We start from the raw sequence: 22953 nt of genomic DNA, 5'->3' as shown, positions 1-22953 counted from the left end.
ACTTTTTGATGTTTCTTTTACTGTATGTATATATTGTTGTAAGGTGGGCCATTCCATTTTATCTTCTTTCCCAGTCTTCCTTCTTTAAAAATGTATACAATTTCTATATAGTTGCAAATTTTAATAATTACATTCCGATGAAAAATATCTACCGAGAGAGTAGGCCGTGCGGTTAGGTCCACGAATCCATGGACTTGCATTCTGGAGGTAGTGAGTTCGAATCCCACCGTTGGCACCTCTGAAGATGGTTTTTCTGTGGTTTCCCATTTCCATACCAGGCAAATGTTGGGGCTGTACGTTCATGAGGACCACGGGCACTACCTTCTCATCCTTGTGTCACCGAAAATTTTCGATGTGTTGGTGTGAACTTAAACCACTACCAAGAAAGACTGTATTCTCGCTGCTGCCTTTCCACCCTGTAGGTTTTGGCACCAGCACGATATGTTTACTCGTGGCAGGCCCGAATTCTATTCCCATCACTGTCGAGAATTGAAGAATAATTCATCAAAGGACTGTGTAAACTCAACCTCGGGTAATATTACTGTCCAGGAAAGTAATATTATGTGGTTTCCCATTTCAAAAGGCGAAATCCGGGATTCCTTTTTAATATAAAGTCCACGCTGCTTTCCCAAATTCTTCCTCTACTTTTCTGACTGTTCAGTCCATGGTCAACTTTGGTCTGTTCAACGAGTTTCCTTCATCCATTACGATCATCGACTGTTCTCCTGTAGTCGTGTTTCCGTAAGCTCTCTTCAACTAATTCGAGTCACTTCGTGTAAAGTTTACCTAATCTCGCATTTATTTTTGGATTTTCTATTCACCGAATTTACAGAATTGAGATACTAATCTACTAAGTTTCTTGTACAGATAAAATAACTTCTTGAGAGACTTGGCTGTATGAGAATGGAATTTAGAGGTCACTTTTCACATTGCAAGATGAAGAAGTGAACCGTCGTGTTCAGAAAGCCATGAACTTGCATTCTGGAGGTAGTGGTTTACAATCCCACCATGGGTAGCCCTGAAGATGGTTTTTCTATGATTTCCCATTTCCTCACCAGACAAATGCTAGGGCTGTACTTTAATGAGGGCTACGGCCACTACATTTCCACCCTTGCGTCGCCGAAAATCTTCGATGCGTTGGTGCGAATATAGCTGGGAAGAGGAAGGTCAAGGAAGAGATGAAATAGAATGTATAACTCCATCGCTCAAACAATATTCGATTTCATCTGATTATTACATATCCACCTTGGAGACCTAGTCCATTCACACTTCATCATAATCCTGAGATACTCATAAGATTAGAGATCAAAGGTTCTATCCCAGTACTGACATTGCCTGTTCCGTAGACCGCTATGAGCGGAGGTAGATTGATTCCCCTGTGGCTGAGTTTCCTTCCCAAATCTAGTACAAATTCATTACAAGTTTACTCATCAGTACAGAGACCACACCGACAACGCTTCGCACACGGTAAGAGCTGGGGGCTGATAATAAATTTGTGCACTGAGAATTTAACCATCTTGGTGAACATAACAGCTGAGTACAGGGGGCTCAAATAATATATCTAAGGAGAGTGACTAGACGAACAAAGAAATACTGTATTACGAGTACAACCATGCGAACGCGTTTCCAACATGGACCAGTAATTGAGACAGTTCAGAAAGGGATGCTTTGCCGGTATGGGGATATATGAAGGAAGGGAGATGAAGAGAAATCGATGGTAGTGACTGAGGTACGATCCGAGGGAAGATGAAGAAGGCTGGAGTGAAAGGAATGTGCGTAGTGTTTGGTGCCTAGATGAGGAAGAACATTACCACAGATGCGTCGTCTCACTCAGAGCAAGAAAACATATTTAAGATGGCTGGAGGACTCCAAATCTCAATAGGGCAAGGAATTTCGAGAAGAAAGAAGTAGTTGCCACTTAGTCTGTAGTTCTTACCTCGCCGTTGTCAGCCGATGTGCTCAGCTACTGTTCCACGAAGTTTTACAACCGTAAGTCATATTATAGGGAGGGGTTGTTAGCTCCAAACCAATCCACCAACCTGGATGACCTCCTGTCAACCGACGAATCCTCGTTTTAAGGCTTCGGAAATTCACCTTCACCCGTCCTCGAAAGGGGTAGGACATGGCTGTATCACTGACAAATGATCTGACAGTCAGAGTGCATCTTAGGCTTTGACCGTTTACAATGACATGGTTGTGACACCCATGGGTAGGAGAGTAGTCAATTTCCCGTCTACATTTATCCGCACTTGAGACAGCAATGAATGGAGGTAGATTGATTCCCCCTTTGGTTGAGTTTCCTTCCGAAATCCAGTACCCATTCTTTACAACTTTACACATCAGTACAGAGACTTCGCACACGGTAAGTGCTGGGGAGTGATAATAAATGTGTAGTAAACTCCTTACATGGAGCCATAACAGCAGACATATCTTTAAGTTAACTAGTTTGAATTTCGTTGTATAATTACCAGGACTTGTGCAGTTGTTTTTTGGCGAAGTGTAGAGGGTAAGAAAGGTAGAGGTAGACCAAGGTATGAATATGGCAAATTGATTAGGGCAGTTTTAGGATGCAGCAGTTAAGTAGAAATGAAAAGTGTAGCATAGGATAGGGTGGCATGGAGCGCCACATCAATTCAGTCTATGGACTGATGACTCAAACAACAACAACAACAACAAAATCTCCTAGCTGGATCACGAAACACCTCATTCTTAGAAAAGAAATATGGTGCACTGAACTGAGAGTAAAAGTGTAATGTGGCCCTTAGGCAGTAGTGTGTCCGTGGAAAAGTACTGTATTTTCTAAAATATTGTAGCCATGCTGTCTTGGTCTGGCACTTTGGCTGAAATGCCAACGTTGGAACCTTCGGTTCATACCGTCCCGGGTTCGATTCCCAGCCGGGTCGGGAATTTTTTATTTATTCTTCTGATTCGGGGACTGGCCGTTTGTATTTTTCCCAACGCTATCCTTTTCATATTCAGACAACACACAACACTACCAACCGCCACAGGAACAGAACATTGCGATTATATCCCTCCACTAGGGTTGGCGTCAGGAGGGGCATTCGGTTATCAAAGAGATCCAAATTCACATGTGCTACACATTTTGAACCCGCCATCCCACAGGTGTGGGAAAAACGGTAGAAGGAGAAGAAAAAGTAGAAGGAAAAGAAGTAATCATAAACTGTTATGCGTATTCTGAATGATCGAATACAATTTTCGTCGAATAAAAGTGCACAAACCAAATACATTTCAAGGGACACAGGCGGAGAAAGTAGGTGTTGCAAGAAACGCGACACCTACACAAAAACGTTTTAGTACGGTAGCTGTTCGAGTGGCTTATTAGGTAAACTTAGTTTCAAGCAAACATGAGCACCTTTCAACAGAAGTGATTCATTATATTATTTGAAGACTGACACTTCTTCTGTCCCATTGAACGATCCGCTATGCATTCTTTACTTGTTTACTTGACGGGCACATCAGTTTTAATTTCACACCCATGTACTGAAATGAAATGGCGTATGGCTTTTAGTTCCGGGAGTGTCCGAGGGCAAGTTCGGCTCGCCAGATGCAAGTCTTTCGATTTTACGCCCGTAGGCGACCTGAGCTTCGTTATGAGGATGAAATGATGACGAAGACGACAAATACACCCCGACCCCGTACCAGAGAAATTAACCAATTATGGTTAAAATTCCCTACCCTGCCGGGAATCGAACCCGGAACGCCTGTGACCAATGGCCAACACGCTAACCATTTAGCCGTGGAGCCGGACACCCCTGTACTATGCAGTCTGTTTTGGAATCTCGCAATAACCATCAGCAGCTGCCCGCGTATCAATCACATTTTGAAATACTGTATGTCAACAATAGTATTGTAAGACGATAGTGGCTTGCTGACAGGTAATAACAATTTTCTTCTTGTTCTCCCCGACGGGCTGAGTGGTTAAAACCAGTGTTCATCAACCTTTACTGTGAGAGTACCTCCTCAGGCTCCCAATATTTGTGAAGCACCGCCATATCATATGTCAATAATAACGAAGAAGCTAGTTTCAAGGTGTTACAGTCATTAAAATAACTATTTATACATTTATCAACATATTTAGGATATTTTATATAGTTGTGCAGGGATCTACGCAGTGACTCCAACATATGCAATGTGACATTCGCAAGATTATTTAAGAGGATTTAAAAACAAACAAAAAACAAAAAAAGCACAATTTTACCATTTGCTTTACGTCGCACCGACAAAGATAGGTCTTATGGCGACTATAGGATAAGAAAGGCCTAGGTATGGGAAGGAAGCGGCCGTAGCCTTAATTAAGGTACAGACCCGGCATTTGCCTTGTGTTAAAATGGGAAACCACTGAAAACCATCTTCAGTGCTGCCGACAGTGGGGTTCGAACCCACTATTTCCCTGATACAGACTCCTACCTGTGCGCCCCTAACCGCACGGCCAAATCTCCCGGAAAAGTCATGATTATAGCAACTTAAAAGAGCATTGCGCGTTCAACATTGGTATACTAAGGAAATGTAAGTGTGATTAATGTAAGTTGACAAAATGGGAAATCCGAGCCTTTTTAGTGGTATAATTTTGTCAACTCTTTACTTAATTATACTGATAACTACAATTAGAATATTTTATGGATTTACGCAGCTTAGAACCTTACTTTTCACTTCAGTCAAACGTGAAAACTTACACAAATATACAGAGACAAGGGAAGAAGCTCCAACAAAGCAATGTCCAAGTGCTGCTGATATTCACTTTTACAGTCTGCGTGGAGGTAGACATATCTTCCACACCTCTAGTCTCTATTACTCTGAACACTGTATCGATGGAGAGTTTGATGAGCTGCTCTTCAGGTTGGCCGTCATTTCAGGTTACTCAAATTCCATTTCAGAGAAAGTGTTCATTATCTATTTATTTTTGTTTCATTTCATATCCCGATCTTTCGTTGTTGAGAAGTATTTCTCCAATTTTGATTCCAAGTGGTGGAAATGCCGAATAATAATCCTTTTTACTGACTGTGGGAAGATGATTTTATGTTTTCCTATAAACTGTAAGAGACGGGATAAAACTCAAGTTACCTATCATGAAATGTGCGTTTTTTATAAAGGACTAACTTTTCCAGAATTATCTACAATTAAAAAATTGTCGTTGAAGGTTCAGAGTATTTATTTTCTCAAAAATGTCAGAAAGGTAAACTAGTTTACGTATCGAAAGTTAGAGGTCAAAATACACTGTCAGTTGCAGCTTTATCTCTCCCCAAAGGAACAGCCACTAAACGAAAAATATTAAATGCTGAAGGATTGTGAAGAATTTAGCGGTTTAGAAAACTTTAATGACCCCATACCAAGTTGCATCTGAATCAACAGAGGGTGAACACTCTTTCTTCCCTTATTTACATGTTTCCCAGCGGAGATTTGGACAGACTCCTCAAACCTGCCGAAAATCTACATTTAAAGCCTTAAATTAGGATTTTACGTAACATTAAAGAAGTTTGAAACCTTCCCCTCAAGCTATCTGCCTGGAACTATCACATGTTAAGAGATGTCTCCCATTACCTCGAGTAGTTCTGCTTTTCTTAAGCCACCCTGTAGCCCCTTCCTCCTAATCACGCCGCACTCACTAGACCGGAGCGATGAAAATGCCAATACGGCCCTAAAGTGCACAGCTCTTATAGCTTTTCCGAGAGAAAGTTTCCAGAACTCTTTTCAGATAGGTAAGATGCCTGTAACACACCCAAATTTTCATTGACTGGAGAAATATGCGCAAAATTTCTGATTGGTTAATAACTAAAGAAGAAGGAAGCCATAAGAGTGTACACAAGCTTGACGCGTGATCAAAACAATCTTCACAAACTTAAGGTTTGCCAATTTCAAAAAATTGAAATTCCCTTAAGAATGAATTGTCCTTAATCCCATCAGAGGAGGCACGTAGACCGATGGTGGAGACACCTAATGGTTGAAGGGCCAAGTATTTGTATTATATTAGTTCAAGATTCATGGCATAGATGGCTTTCCAGAAGGCGCGCAGTCTAACGGGACAGAGAAAATGTACCCCCGGTACAATTATTATTATTGTTATTATTATTAATATTTTCTCGCCATACAAATGATGGGGCGGTCTTAGTCAAAGTCACGGCCACATTTCCCCTCCTTCCCTACATCAGTGTCGCTGAAAATACGTATTGTGTAGCGCGATATTAAAGGGCTTTCAGAAAAGAAAATAATAAGTGACCGTAACTTCATTCTGAACTGTGGTGGCAGGTAGATTATTTTAGCAAATTTATCGTCTCGTTTATTAGCGCGGCCGACCCCTTAGTTTAGGGGGTAACGTGAATGTCTTTTATATGGTGGCTCCGGGTTTGATTCCAGATCAGGGATATTTATCCCAATCTGCGGGCTGACTCGAGGTTCACCCAGCCTAATATTTATAATCGCGGAACTATCTGACCTCGGTCTAGAAAGCCAAGAATAAAGGTTGGAAGGATTAATTGCTCTGAGCATGTGTCACCTCATTATCTGCAGGGCTTTGGGCTAAGCAGCGGACGCTTGGCATTACAAGGATCCAAGGACCATTAGAGCTCTAGCGGTATGAGATCTTTTGTTTATTTGTTTGTTCGCTAGCGCCAGGCTGAGTGCCATTCTTTCAATCCCCGCACCATGGTATGGCCAGGTAAAATATCTGGTTCGACATCGTGAGATGTTACCACACGACACTGTAAACGAGAGCGAAAACTAAGGCAAAACAACCAGCATCACAGTGCGCTATACGGGATTATATTTTCGACGTATATTCGTGTAATTTCTGGTACAGAATTTATATGTTCAGCGAGATGCAAAATGCGTGCTTGCACAAGCGACCAGCCCGTGTAAATAACCCCGTCTGATAGCAAGTCTCCCTCAGGAAACAAATTCAGGTTCCAGAAGGCATCGCCTGGTCCTGAGAGAGAACTTGCATTGCATTACAACAAACCACTTCAACTTATGGGAGATGTCCTTCGAATCTCATGAGGCTAAACAGCACAGAAAACTAGACACAATGAAATACTGTACATGCTGCGAACATTCGCTGAAGACAGCTTACTATGAATACGACTATCATAATTTGTAAAACGTTCGGTCCCTCCCAATACGCAGTTTGAAATGAACATTAACTCTGAAGTTATTAGAACAAATTGCTATGAGTTTGCTACCGTATATACGATAGGATTATGTTCGTGGCTTATTAGAATAACTGCCCATTTCCATGACTATTTGGTCGGTGTCTTTGATTTCGTGCCTCGGGCCTCCACGGTCAATTCCCGTCTGAGTCATGGAACTTTAATCGTAAACGATTAATTTCTTGGGCTCGAGAACTGGGCATTTTTGCTGTCCTTTGAATTTGTGCTACCCAAACACCACACACAACACTATCCTCCAATGCGAAACGCAGTTTCCCATACATGAAAGGCGCCGTCCACCCTTCAACGGAGGGACTGCTTTCCCGGGGCGACATCCGGTTTCGATAGCCGCATCAAATTATCATTGATATTATTGTTATTATTATTATTATTATTATTATTATTATTATTATTATTATTATTATTATAAATTAGAGAAATAAGATGTTCCTGATATAACTACACGATGCACATTCCATCAAGGTAAGCAAATACATTTCGAACAATTCGCAACTTATGGCGTCGGATGCTACTGATGGAATGTATCTCGGTCTTGCATGGCTTTAACTTCATCGCGCCAGGGTCCTCCGTTTCAATTCTGTCAGTCCATCCCATCTCTTGACCAATTCTTTTTGGCTTCCGTCAATCAGGGTACTATGTTTACGAGGTTTTATGGATTTGTTGGGGCCTGTATCGCCGGCCCCGTGGTGTAGCATGCCTGCCTCTTATCCGGAGGCCCTGGGTTCGATTCACTTTTATCTTGACCTTAGGGCTGGTTCGAGGTCCACTCAGCCTAGGTGATTATAATTGAGGAGCTGTCTGACTGTGAGATAGCGGCCCCGGTCTAGAAAGCCAAGAATAACGGCCGAGAGGATTCGTCGTGCTGACCACACGACACCTCGTAATCTGCAGGCCTGCGGGCTGAGCAGCGGTTGCTTGGTAGTCCAAGGCCCTTCAAGGGCTGTAGCGCCATGGGGTTTGGTTTGGTTTGGTTTGGTTTGGTTTGGTTTGGTTTGGTTTGGGGCCTGTATCTTCACCATTATTAACATATCCCTTTCAATCGCCTCATCTCTCTAAAGAAAGATTGATAATCCCTGTCTTTTTTCCTTAAAACATTCAATATAACCATATATGGATATAACCGCAGACATTTATTTTTGCTACTGGTTTAAAGTTGCACTAGCACAGGTAAGGTTTGCGTCGTAGGAAGGATGGGAAATGGATAGCACTGGAAAGGTAGCGGCCTTGGCCTTAATTAAGGTACAAGTTGATGTAAAAGTGGGAAGCCATGAAAAACCCATCTTCAGGACTGCAGACGGTGGGATTCCAACCTACCATTGTAGACATAATAACCATTTAGATGAATATTTCTCACCCTCAAAAGAAACCTGATTTGCCTCATGTAAAGGTAGGGCTAGGTTTCATGGAAAGGAGTGTGTTAAAAGCTAAACTATGGGGCAAGCGATTATTGTATTGATGGAGGAACAATGAGGTTTCCAGTCTCCTGGAAGATTATCTAGAGTGCGTGGTGGTTGTTCTTGTGTAAAGGTGCTAGAGATTGGTGGTAAAGGTAGCGGTGATAATTGCTATTTTGAGGTAAAAGCGTAGTAGAAAACTGCATAAACGGAAGTGTGTTACTTGAGACTACTATTAGCTTAACTCAGGTGATTGTAGTGTGACCATATATATTTCTACTCACATAATCTTGGTCGAACCAATAATCTTTCAATTATCTGCACTTTTCAACCTTTGACAGTCTGAAGCCTCTGGAAGGGTCGATAATTATAAATGAACCCGGGTCTCCGAAGACTGTTACCGAATACCGTTCAATTTTACATTGTGTGTGACCGACCTGAACCCTGCTAAAGATTAGCGAGTGCTGCTACTGTAGACGAAGGCAACAGTCTGACAAGTGTTAGGAGTCGTAAAGTGTCACAACGAGAGTTGTTAGAACTTAATTAACAAGCAAACAATCGTGACATGTGGGAAACAAACTGTGTAACATTGTACCCGCCGCAAAACAACATGTTCTTGGCAGCGCTGCGAGTACTGCAAATGGGCTATTTATTCTAAGAGTGTGAGCTCTCTCTTGTTACATCGTTTAGACGTCAGGGGCAAAGTTGTAATCGATCTCGTGTGTTGATTGCGGTCGTTAATATCGTGAATTATTATTATTATTATTATTATTATTATTATTATTATTATTATTATTATTATTATTATTATTATTATTATTATTATTAATATATTCAAACACTAATGCAAACTTCTTCATTAAAGATAGTTTTGGCTTTCAGCGTTCATTGTGCACGTCTCTGTGAAGTATCTAAGCGTCTTCACAATTGTGTATTTCCACTTTGTGATTACGCGTTGTTTCCCGCCTCTCTTCATATAATTAAAAAATAGTCTAATCCCTTTGCTTCCCTTACCTGCCATAACTGAGTTCAATATTCTCCTCCTACCGTCCGGCTCCATGGCTAAGTGGATAGCGTGCTGGCCTTTGGTCACTGGGGTACCGGGTTCGATTCCCGGCAGGGTCAGGAATTTTAACCATCATTAGTTAATTTCTCTGGCACGGGGGCTAGGTGTATGTGTCGTCCTCGTCATCATTTCATCCTCATGAGGACGCGCAGGTCGGCAACGGGTGTCAAATCGAAAGACCTGCATCTCGCGAGCCGAACATGTCCTCGGACACTCCCGGCACTAAAAGCCATACGCCATTTCATTTCATTTTTTCTCCTCCTACCAAGCGACTTGGCCACGTAGTTAGGGTCGCGCAGCTGTGAGCTAGCATTCGGGAGATGTGGGTTGGAACCCTACTGTCGGCAGTTCTGAAGATGATTTTCCGTGGTTTCCCATTTTACCCCATTCACATGCTGGGGCTGTACCTTAATTAAGGCTACGACCGCTTCTTTCCAACTCCTAGCCATTTCGTATCCCATCGTCACCATAAAACCCAAATGTGTTGGTGCGAACTGGGGCATAACCCTACCACCAAAGCGAGTTTGCACGCACAGATTTATCAGTCGAGTTCATTCCTAACTTAGCCTTTATCTCCCCATTCCTAATACCCTCCTGCCAATGTCACCACCTGTTCGTACAATGAATAATTCTCACCACCGACATGCATATTACTTCCGGTTTAATCCAGCGAGTGGCTCCGCGGTTTGACTTATATGTAGCTGTCAGCTTGTGTTCGGGAGATAGTGTTTTTTTTTTCTTGCTAGTGGCTTTACGTCGCACCGACTCAGATAGGTCTTATGGCGACGACGGGATAGGAAAGGGCTAGGAGTTGGAAGAAAGCGCCCGGTAATAGTGGGTTCGAACCATACTGTCGGCACTCCTGAAGATGGCTTACTGTGGTTTCCGACTTTCACGCATGAAAAATGCTGGGGCAAGTTGTAAAAAGAAAAAAGTAAAAAGAAAGAAAAATCTTAATTAAGGCCATGGCCTTTTACTTCCCACTCCTAGGTCTTTCCAGTCCCATTCTCTTCATAAGACATATCTGGGTCAGTGCGATGTAAAACAAATTGTAACAATAAGGGGGCAGTCCAGTTTGAGCTGTGGCAGAAAGCAGTTCGCTGTGCTCTGCCTTCATTGCGTGTGACGTTGTTGCGTTAATATTTTCTAGTAAAATAAAATGACAATGGCAACCAATCTCATTAGGAGGATTACATTAATATGTGCATTCAACGACAAACGGAAAATCGGCCGCCTCTGTGGTGTAGTGGTTAGCGTGATTAGCTGCCACCCCCGGAGGTCCGGGTTCGATTCCCGGCTCTGCCACGAAAATTTGAAAAGTGGTACGAGGGCTGGAACGGGGTCCACTCAGCCTCGGGAGGTCAACTGAGTAGAGGTGGGTTCGATTCCCACCTCAGCCATCCTCGAAGTGGTTTTCCGTGGTTTCCCACTTCTCCTCCAGGCGAATGCCGGGATGGTACCTAACTTAAGGCCACGGCCGCTTCCTTCCCTCTTCCTAGTCTATCCCTTCCAATCTTAATCCACAAGGCCCCTGTTCAGCATAGCAGGTGAGGCCGCCTGGGCGAGGTACTGGTCATTATCCCCAGTTGTATCCCACGACCAAGAGTCTGACGCTCCAGGACTACCCCTGAGGCGGTAGAGGTGGGATCCCTCGCTGAGTCCGAGGGAAAAGCCGAACCTGGAGGGTAAACAAATGATGATGATGATGATGACAAAGGGAAAATCACAGGTACGAAAATTTAATGGTTCCTTCTCTGATGATTTTATAACATGTGGAGATGTTGATAGTAAATTGGTCAAAATAATAAACCTACCAATAGAAATGCTAAACAAAAAAAAATATAATTTTTAGTATGGGAAAGTAAGGGAAATCGGAAAGGAAAGATGGTCTTCAACCTACACCCATAACATTTACAGTGGTATAAGGGCTATGCGAATAGAACATAAAACGGCCCTACCACCGGTCGTGGCCATACAGGAATACAAAGCGCAGGAAATATATGAACGGCAACCTAAATCTTGCTTTTACTGCAACGCTACGGATCACTTTAGACAAGATTGCCCCATAAGACGAGGCGAGAACGACAAAAACAACAGGGCCCAGATTACTCAGTGAGATAGTTGCGAACAGGGAACGTCACACTGGTTCACCCGCTGTGTTAGAGCTGTATACTACACCCACAAGCGTCCGACTCATTGCCTGAATGGTCAGCGTTGAGGCCTTCTGTTCAGAGGGTCCTGGGTTCAATTCCCGGCCGGGTCTGGGATTTTAATCGCCTTTGATTAATTCTTCTGGCCCGGGGACCTTTTGTTTGTCCCAACACTTTCCTCTTCATATTCAGACAACACACTACACTACCAACCACCACAGAAATACGCAATAGTGATTTCATCCCTCCATAGAGGGTTTGGGTCAGAATAGGCATCCGGCTATAAAACAGGGCCAAATCAACATGTGCGACACAGTTCGTACCCGCGACCACACAGGTGTGGGAAAAGCGGTAGAAAAGAAGAAGAAGACTAAAGCCACAGTCGTACCTCACATGGACCGACCTGCCCCAGTATAAACACAGGCTGCAGAACAATACGAAGTGGATGAGTCACTTACTCCAGTGCCTTATCGCCGACACAAGTCACCGAACGTCATATCCACACAGCAACAAATACAGCTATCAAAACCAGACGAGCACGAGCAACAACAAACATCCAATAATAGTCAATACAAGAATGAAGGTCATGTAGGAACAGAAATTTCTCCAATACACAACCTCGAACAGGAAATTGTAAACACACCTGTAAACACTGAATCCGAGAATATAATAAATGCTAGCACACTAGGGAAACCAGGAGAGAGGGACACAAGTATTCAACCACTGAACAAGAGCGTTCTTCAAGACACTACGACTAATAGCATGCAATGGGCCGATGAGATCAAAGCAGAAACCTCGAATATTATTGAAATACAAGAGACGAGGTCAGGGGATCAAGAAAGCTTGAAGATAAATGAAACACCAACCCAAGAAGTTGCCATTTCGAAAATCAAAACAAAAGTAAAAACACAACGACCCTCGAGGGAGGAAACACAGAAGCCATACAACGGCAGAGAGTAGCGTAGGAGATAAGACGATAGAGTCCCTCCTCCAACTCCGTTGAATTTATTAGGAGAAGAAACATGAAAATTTTCACGAGGATGCTGTTGACATACACATTGATGACACTAAATATAAATTGTATTCAAAATGAAAGTAAACAGTCGCTTCTTAAATCGATTATTTGTAACCAGGACGTGGATATAGATATGTTGCAAGAAGTGGCAACCGAAGACCTTGCTCCCATGTCTGGATACGATAAAATTATTAATGTTAATGAGGACAAACCTGGTACAGCCATACATATAAAGGACAATATACCATACTCGGACACAGCACTCCTGCCAAATTCTCGAGGAATCGACATAGGTATTCGGGACTTACTAATAGTAAACATCTATGCCCCATCAGGCTCACAAGCAAGGACGCAAAGACGGCTGTTCTATACCACAGAAATCCTTCCACTTATTTACGGACATAGAGACAATATGATCCTTGGAAGTGATTTTAACGCAGTATTATCACCCAAAGACCAAACAGGATAGTTCCAGGAATGTCCCGCGCTATCTGATTTAATAAAAGAGCTACGCCTAAAAGACACGTGGGAAGTGAAGCAACAGAGGTCAGCTGGATATATGTATTATTACCAGGGTGGCGCTTCTCGACTAGATAAAATGTGTGTCAGTGGGGTACTGAAAGACCAAGTGAAGGAAACAGATCTATGCCCAGTGGAATTTTCAAACCATTGTGGGTTGATCTGTAAGAGCCGACAAAATGAGTGGGGACCAAGACGCGGACGAGGAATTTCGAGGTTAAATTAATCAATTTTGAAGAACATAGACTTACAAGAAAGACTTTTCGCTGAATGGCAAAAATGGAAAACATACTTACCCCGATATAGAGATACTCTTCACTGGTGGCTGTTATACACTAAACATCGCACGATCTGGCTATTGAAGACATACAGTACCGAGAGTTGAAGGCAGTTAAACCAAACGACAGAATTCTGCTATAAATGCTTAAAACAGTTATATAAGGAGGATCCTACCAACCCTGATAGATATTGAAGAATAAAGGAAACAATAGCGCAGCTACTAACGATAGAGCGAAGAGAAATGGCAGGTCCGAAAATTCAAGCGCAAGATCATCAAGATCTTGCCACCGAGTCTCCTTCCAGTCACCACCTTATAAGAAATCGCTGGAAAGGGAGACAAAACTACACCCAATACATCGCAACAATTAATGGGCAAATAACGAATAGCCCCGAAATAATTAAAGAAATGGCGGAGATATTTTTTCAGCCCTTGTATTAAGAATAGTCGCCCAACATCATAAATCATCAACACCCATTCTTTGGTGGTATAAGAGAAAGAATTCAGCAGAGGGAACAATAAAGTTTGACCCAAGACATCACCGTAGTAGAAATCCGTCAGGCAATACTACAAAGCGCACCGAACAAATCTCCTGGTCCCGATGGTCTAGGGAGAGCTTTATACATGTCATATTGGTCATCATTAGAGATGAAATTGTTGCGGAAATTAATTATGCCTGTAATCCAGAAAGGAACATCGATAAGATGAAAGAAGGCCTTGTGGTCTTTCTTCCCAAGATGACAAATCCAACCACGTTATCTGACTTTCGGACCATAACTATAAGCAATTAACTAAATGTGTGTAAAAGAGACTGCGTTTATGGAGGACGCCACATCCGAACACCAATCTGGTGCGATACCAGGAATATGTGCAATAAATTCTCTATGTGTAATTAGGGATTTTATAAGTGAGTTACTGGTCAACAATAAAAAGAAACTTCTAATATCACTAGATTTTGACCACGTATTTAACAGGGTAAACCACAAATATATATGCCCTTGACTTTGACACTCGATTCACGACTCTCATGGGTAAAATTCTTAATGAAAGTTCTTCAAACACTAACATGAATGATTATTTTATACGGCCAATCCACATCCACAGAGGAGTACGACAAGGGTGTCCGCTGTCTATGTTGATCTTTGTCCTCTCCCTAGAACCTCTTCTTAGTAATATACACCAAAATTTCAGTCCTTGTAATCTAGATATTGTAGCTTTCGCAGATGACGTTACTCAAATATTTCGATTAAACCATTGATATCCAGCATTTTTTCAAGGTAATCGAGGATTTTTTGAGTTATTCCGGAGTCAGCTGAACCCAGAGAAGACAAAGGCGTTGTGGATTGGGAAAACGGGTCGTGTCTAATGTGCACTTCCAGAGTGTGTAACATTAACGCAAGAAATTAAAATTCTGGGAATAACATACTTTAACGGTGTGCACAAGATGATCAGAAAGAACAGGGCCAATGCTTTGCATTATGTAAGGGGCATATTGCAACAGGTTAGGTGTAGATCTTTCCTCTTGCAACAAACAATACGGTATGTGAATATGTACAGCTTAAGCAAAATATGGTATCTGGGCCAAATCCTTCCCATACCAAGGATGATTGGTAAACGTATAGTTGCGGTTGTTGGTTGGTTCATTTGGCAAGGTTCATTAATACGTCTTGCCAGAAGAACACTCACCTTATCTAAATCATAGGGTGGGTTGGGACTAATCGTTGCCAAAGAGAAAGCAAAAACCTTGTTTCTAACAAGAAACTTATAGCTGTTTCACAGAGAGGCGATCATAAATCGAAGAATTTCCTCACGAGACGGTGCAGTATTCAACAGTGCATTAACCCACCAGCTTATTATGACTTCCATCATCATGCACCTCACGCAAGATATCTGAGAGTCGAATTAAGTTATATGCCAAAGGTCGTCGTCACATCTCCAGATGTCTCAACGAAAAAGGTTTATAATTGTATACTGTCTCAACAGTATTTAGCCCCGAACATAACGCAAGCATCTATGATAATCAACTGGAATAGAGCATGGAGGAATATCTCCAATCGCATACTTCCAGACGCAGTGAAAGAAAGTTGGTATAAAGGAATCCACGACACTGTAACGAAACTTATGTCAACATAAAGACAAAATCCAACACAGACTTATAACTTGTGCGAAGATTCGACGCCATGGACTAAATTTAAACAAATGCTGAAGTGCATCATCCGACGTCCGAACACATATATCGCACCCGAATGGGTGATCCGCCCTACATTTAGTTTACAAACACCGCAACTGAACAGTGCTGTCGTGTTGCTGTTAGGTTGTTATGTTGACTGTGTGCTGAAATCTTCTGAGCCTTACAGTGAACTCGAAAGAATGTCCGAGATAAGTGACTATGTTTTAATGTGCATTCAGTGTCCGAGAAGGAAGAGATGGCTGGGAGAATATATAGAACAGCTAAGTAGTGTCCTGTAAGTCTGAAGTGCTGGAAGTGCCAAAGGTAAATTAAAAAATAAAATCAAGATAGCTTGTATAAAAGTGTGATATACGTTTGTGTGATTCATTCATTTGTTATTTGTTAATTCTTGTCTTCTACAGATGGACAATATTGTGATATTCTGAGACTTCAAATAATTCATGAACATTAGGCAACAAGAAGTTGTAAAGAAGGTTTCTGTTTGTGTTTTTTCTATCCAATTGTGTGTTCATTTGGTAAACAGTTGAAATAATTTTGTATATTAAATATTATATGTAAATAAATCAGAAATATTTTTAAAAATTCTGTTTTAAATAGGTCATCCGAAGCCCATTCAGCTTTCACGCTCGTGCAGAAAATTTAGTCTTAAAACAGACCAATGTAAAGATAATTCCGTCCGAAAATTCAGTTCTTGTTTACAGCATACCACTGACAACCACCGCGAACTCGCTGCATTAGCCCCGTTACAAATTTGCGTCTCGGTTTCTCTGAAATTTCTACGCTTGAACCTGACATTTTTAGGGCTCTTATTTTGCCCCTGTTGTAATTCTATTGTGATTTTTTGATTTTAAGATTTATGATTGTTTTCTTTAAAGCCATTTTTGAAAAGAACAAATACTATAGGCCTATAAGACTGTCTAATTTAAGCAACGAGCATGATTTTACAACGATTTTAGTCCAGCATCTCTTCGTAATTGTTTTAAGAGTATTGATGGAAATGTGGATATTATCCGTTCAGTCTTTTCCCAAGTGGAGCTATATAAGATATTGAAAATGTGAAAGTAGTGATGGTCGAAGGAATTCTTTATGAATTCATCATAACTGAAAGCACTTAATTTCCTACGAGCAGTGTACTGTGGACAGTCATATTAGTTATGACACTACTATCAACATAAATAATGACGCCTTCTCTTAAAATTCATGGGAACCAAAAATTTCGGTGTCACCTGGTTTAGGAAATGTATTAGTTCCAGCACGATCACGCGAAAGTGGAATATTAAGAAAAAAAGCATAACTTGTTGAACGTCGGAAACTTGTTACTAGATCGGGTTTCTTAGCAAATGACCTACAAAAATTTATCACAGAATTTTAAATTATTCTGGTCGTGCGACGCAGGACGTTTCTATTTTTAACATTACAAGTTGTACTTAGTAATTCGGTACTTATTACTTAGTACAATTTGAATCTGTTCTTATCAGCTTAAAATCTGATACGCCGTGCGTCGCATGACCAGAATATTAAACTTATTTTGGTTGTACCAATATAAAAATTCGGTGAGTTATTCTATTTTTAACATTACATCTGATAGTTGTGAAAATGAATCTCCACGTAGCTGGCCAGTATTTAAAGAGTGCTTGACGACCAGGGACTATAAACTATACTTTAACAGACGGATAAAAGTATCATTTCCTGGAAGTTAAATTCCGTGAAACAGGTGTTCCTTATGATAGATGGAAATTAAGGAACAAATACTATATAAGTTTCTATAATTTAGGCAACGAGCATAATTTTAAAACGATTTTGGTCCAGTGGCTCTTCTTAATTGTTTTAAGAGTATTGATGGAATTGTGGATATTAATCGTTCAGTTCTTTGCCATATGGAGCTACAGTATATAGGATATTGAAGATGTGAATGCAAGTAGCGATGGTTGAAGTAATTTGTTACGAATTCATCATACACTGAAAATACTTCATTTCTAACCGAGTACGGTATTCTTCTTCTTCTTAGTAGTAGTAGTATTAGTAGTAATGGTAATTCTAGCAAAAGTAAAGTAAAATAAACTCGTGGTGGAGCAGCTCTTTTGAAGCAAGTTCCCATTGGAGGTGAGCTGCATATAACACTTTAACCACATATCAGCCTTCCCGCCATTCTCAAATTAATGGCAGAACCTGGAATCGAACGTGGGTCGGTGAGGACGGCAGCTAATATTGCTAACTGTTGCGGTACGGAGGAGTAAATTACTGCTGGTAAAATGTAGAGGACATTGTTATACTCAGGAACTTAATTCGAAACAATTACAACTCAAGTATGTTAAGGATGATATTACACTTTTAAAAAACCTGTCTATACCGTAAACTTTAAGCGTAAATGAATTACTAGTAATGAGCCAGGGGCGCTTAGTAGATGTAAGATTCGCGAAATACAAATCTGGTATGACATCTGAGATTGTGTAAATAATTAAAATTAATTTAATTTTTACTTTCATTGTTAATAATAAAGTTACAGATTTAAAGATTCTTACGTCGTGTCACCGTAGATATAGAAAATAGCTGAAGTAAGGATCTTGACTAATCACGGTAACAGGTGACTGCTATTCTGACCCACTCCATTCTACGATATGTTATATCAAAATATACAGATTATGTAAAGCATGGAGGCAATCCTCTCTCCAATTCATTTTCCCACGCAGCCAAATTTTTCATCTTGGTTAAAGTAGATGACGCAAAGAAGAAGCTGCAACCACAAATGTGCAAATTTTAAGCTGTCACGGAAAAGAGCAACAGCCAATAAGGTGCTCAGAAAATTAATAAGTGAACGAATTTCATCACAGAGCACCAGCAAGCTATTATATTAGATGGCACTTGGTCTTGAGGCCAGATGGAAGCCAGGAGATTATCTCTCAGCTAGCATATCGCCGAGCCACTCTACACGATAACCCAGGGGAGCAGCCGAAGTCGCACTTGTTGACTTTCTATATCATTACAGTAGAACACACAAGGGCAACCATGCACTGCAAGTCTCCGAAATCGTAAAAGCTATAGTAATTTTCGTCGAATAATTGCCAGCTATAGTGGCGAGTGATGTAACATTTCAACAGAACTCTTGTTTAATCTTCCACAGTGAATGAATGATGAATGAATATCCACAGCCTGTTTCCAGTCATTTTACCGGATCAGGAAGGGAATGAATGAAACTCCACCTAGCGGCGAGGATAGGAATTGTGCCGGCTGCCGAAGCCTGCCCCACTCCCCCGGGACAATGATTAATGATTGGCAGATGAAATGAAATGATATTGCAGAGTGTTGCTGGAATAAATGATGACAGGGAGAACCGGAATACCCGGAGAAAAACCTGCCCCGCCTCCGCTTTGTCCAGCACAAATCTCAGATGCAGTAACCGGGATTTGATCCACGGAACCCAGCGGTGAGAGGCCGCTGTGCTGCCGCCTGAGCCATAGTGATTGATTGATTGATTTATTGATTGATTGCTTGCTTGTTTGCTTGATTGATTGTTTGATTGATTGATTGTTTGATTGATTGATTGATTGATTGATTGATTGATTGATTGATTGATTGATTGATTGATTGATTGATTGATTGATTGATTGATTGATTGATTGATTGATTGATTGATTGATTGATTGATTGATTGATTGATTGATTGATTGATTGATTGATTGACATTTTTAGAGTTAAGTGTATTGAAAATAAATACAGCGTGCAATGAATTGTATATAAACTGTGTTATTAATGTTGTTACCGAACTTTTCATATTGTGCGCATCGTCGGTCATCCGAATCGGATCCGGTGCTGTTTGTGCCGGATAAACGAGATTTTACTATATGTTTCTTGGATGTAACTTAAATATACTTAATTAAAGTAAGACGTTATCTCCCAAAATTTGACTACCTCCTCATGCATATCCTTACTACTAACTACATTTATCTTCTCTGTTTTCACTTCCAATAGACTTCATCCCTGTAGATGTTAGGCCCATTTAAACAACAAGCATCATCATCTCCTCATAATATTACATAGTTTTCCAGTTCTTCCTTTGTTTTGTTCATTTTCTGTTTAGTAACGTAACAGGCTTGTTCTATTTTGTACATCTCTGTCTCATTCATGTACTTTCCTCTGATTTTTCTTCTATAACTGACCAATATTCAGTGGAACTGTCATGAAAATGGTCTTTTCGTGAATTAGTTAAAGCGGACGGAAGCACTAGGATAGTGTATGCCAATAGATGTAACAAGACCACGATATTTCATTTTCATTTCACTGTCCTTGCACTTGGTGGAGATCTACTGCTGTCCAAACACTAGTGATTGTTCATCGGTTCCCTTGGACCAGAAGGGAGTAAATAACCGAGCATAACCTCTCATGGCTACTTATCGAACAAATCGAGAAAGTATAAACAACTACCTTTTATGACTGGAAATAAGTATCGAAAGAAAACTAGTTCTACGTGACCTTTGATGTCTTGATAACAGCCGCAGGACATGTAGATCTGCATGAAATCCAAACCTAAGCGGCGTACTCTTCAAAAGTCCTACATATACTTGTCATGAATCAGACCACGGCCCCCATGGCGAGAAGCCAGAGACGATGCCATTCGCCTACCGTGCCCCCTCCTGTAAAGAGAATAGTGTAACGATCTTCATATTACATATTAAAAACTCATAAGATACTTTCATTTCCAAGATATCCAAATATCCATAAAAGAGACTACTAACGTAGGGAATATCAAGATGTATTATTACAAACAATACTTGAACCGTAGTTGTTGCTGCTACGTTGCATTGGATGGAGGTGATACAGTAATTCATCAGCTCGGAATATCAACGTACCGTACGTAAATATTTACGTATACTTTATTTGACTGCAATACTTGCATTCACATCCGTTAAGTACTTTGTTGAAGATTCTGTTCATGTTGGTAAAATACAGTCTACTTGAACCCATGTAACGTGTGTTCTATATGATGGTATATAAACTAGCATTTCCAGTACTGCACCCGTCCACCTCCCGAGTCCCAGACTAGCATTTATCTCAGGGGTGTCGGTTCATTATTTAAATCATCAAATATAAATATAACGGCATAATAGAACACGGGGATGAACGGAGCAACTTAAAATTAAAAGGGGGAAGGCTCGATTGTAACTTGAATTTAAGGACTCCATGATAGGACTAGGAAGTGACTGTTACTTTAAAAAGGGCATCATCTAACTACAATAAAAAGATTATGAGAGTGGTTTCCTTTGAAATAATTTGCCAGAAGGAGCGGTTTATTACGCCATTTGACGTATAAAACTTTGATACACGTGGCAACAATATTTGAATTTACACACATGTTACATATATAAATCACTTGCCATACCGCAAGTGGTATCAATATCTTGCTGCGTTGCTTCTGAAATAAAATGACATTTTGGAGGTATAATTTACGGATCGATTCCATTTGAATCGAACCGTTGTTCCAAGATATAGCTTCCTTCCATCGGGAGCCCGAGCATAACCCATGTTACGGTCGGCTTCCCGATTTAACTAAGATGACGTACTCCGGCTATATACATTTTTCCGAGACCGGTACTCGGACTGGGTAATGTTTCTCGTGAAGTGCGAAAACTGGATTCCACGGACAGTTCCTATCTTACGATATCCAGCTGATGCCATACCAATGAATTAGCATTTACATTTTATTTACATGTGATCTGAATTGTCACCAGTTAGCCTCAGTAGACTACTGCCACAGATGAGATAACGAGAAGCGGTGGGAAATACCGTGCCAGTGACCCCCCTCGCATCGCGAGCGAAGTAAACAAACACGCAAGTATGACTGTAACATCGTCCCGTACGGAAACCGTACAATAAAGAGGTACCAAATGACTCTAATATTATCACTCTCATTATTCAAACATACGAATAGAGGGATGTTGTCACCAAACAATTTAATCCACGAAATTATCATCCTCGAAATTATTATTATTATTATTATTATTATTATTATTATTATGCAACGGTTCCTGGCACTGTCACGTTTGATTAATATCATCATTATTATGCGGGATGCAAACACAAATGGTTATTACTGTTATTATTATTATATCCCTCTCGTGGTTATTATTATTATTAATTAATAGGTGACTCAAGATATTATTATTGTTATTCACGTCACTTAAGAGGTTATTATTATTAATGGACCGGTCACTTCCGCCAAATTATATATTAAGATATCGGTCGCAATTACAAATTAATTCACTGATCAACCAACGACATCATTACAGTTATTATTATGACAATTATTATTAATCCGACCGCGGTGATTTAACATCGTCCTTACATTGTTATTATTATCATCGGTTGCATATTATCATTTAGATTCCCGTTTAACATCGTTATCAACGCTCAATTAATTAAGGCGGTCCAATCCTTTATCTGCAATATTTATTATTATTATTATCACGACATCATGATTGTCCTCACTCGTTATTACAATGAATACAATATACGACCATTTCTGTGGAATCTGAACTCTCATTATCCTTAGATCCGTTGTATCTCAACGAATAACTGTGCAGTCTATTTATTTCGTACATGCTGTCACGGGTTCGAATTCTACCCGCTGCGTAACTCAGTATTTCTCTGTGACACTGCCCGTACATTTTACACTCATATCAATATCCTAAGTGTCTCTCGTACGGAATTTATTTTCCTCTCTATCTCAATATTCCTCGATTCATTTATTTATTCCTCACAGAATTATCAACTGACTTATTTATTCATTTCGGACATCGTACGACCTTTTATTATCTGACTGCAAATTCTTTCACATTTTCTATCTCATTTGGATCTATGCCTTAGTTCATTCTCCACAAATAATCGTAACATCTTGAAATTATATTTACCAAAATTTGATAATCATGGTCTCGTAATATTAGCACTACATGTTCCGGCTAATGAATCGCAACTTCAAAACGCGACATTTATACGTAAAAAATATTGGACCGTAATTTAAACCACACGTTCATTAACATGTACGGATTATTAACACCGATCTACATTTCAATATTATTAATCGATCAAATTAAGTTATCACGCACTTTAATTCCAAATTAAAACGACCTCCCGTCATTAAATGATTCCCAATAAACTCAACACTT

The 22953-nt window shown here is 40.5% G+C and overlaps 1 protein-coding gene and 1 pseudogene across 1 annotated transcript in view; one reads left to right on the top strand and one right to left on the bottom strand.

The window, feature by feature from the left end:
* LOC136863066 (uncharacterized) overlaps positions 1–22953 on the bottom strand; it is a 2241269-nt gene that overhangs the window by 2201939 nt on the left and 16377 nt on the right. The window lies entirely within an intron of this gene.
* On the top strand, positions 17221–17336 carry LOC136865039 (U2 spliceosomal RNA; annotated as a pseudogene).

The sequence above is a fragment of the Anabrus simplex genome, chromosome 2 (genome assembly GCF_040414725.1).
Source record: "Anabrus simplex isolate iqAnaSimp1 chromosome 2, ASM4041472v1, whole genome shotgun sequence".
Classification (NCBI taxonomy): domain Eukaryota; kingdom Metazoa; phylum Arthropoda; class Insecta; order Orthoptera; family Tettigoniidae; genus Anabrus; species Anabrus simplex.
Note: the sequence above shows the minus strand (reverse complement) of the source record. Positions and strands in the feature narration are given on the sequence as shown.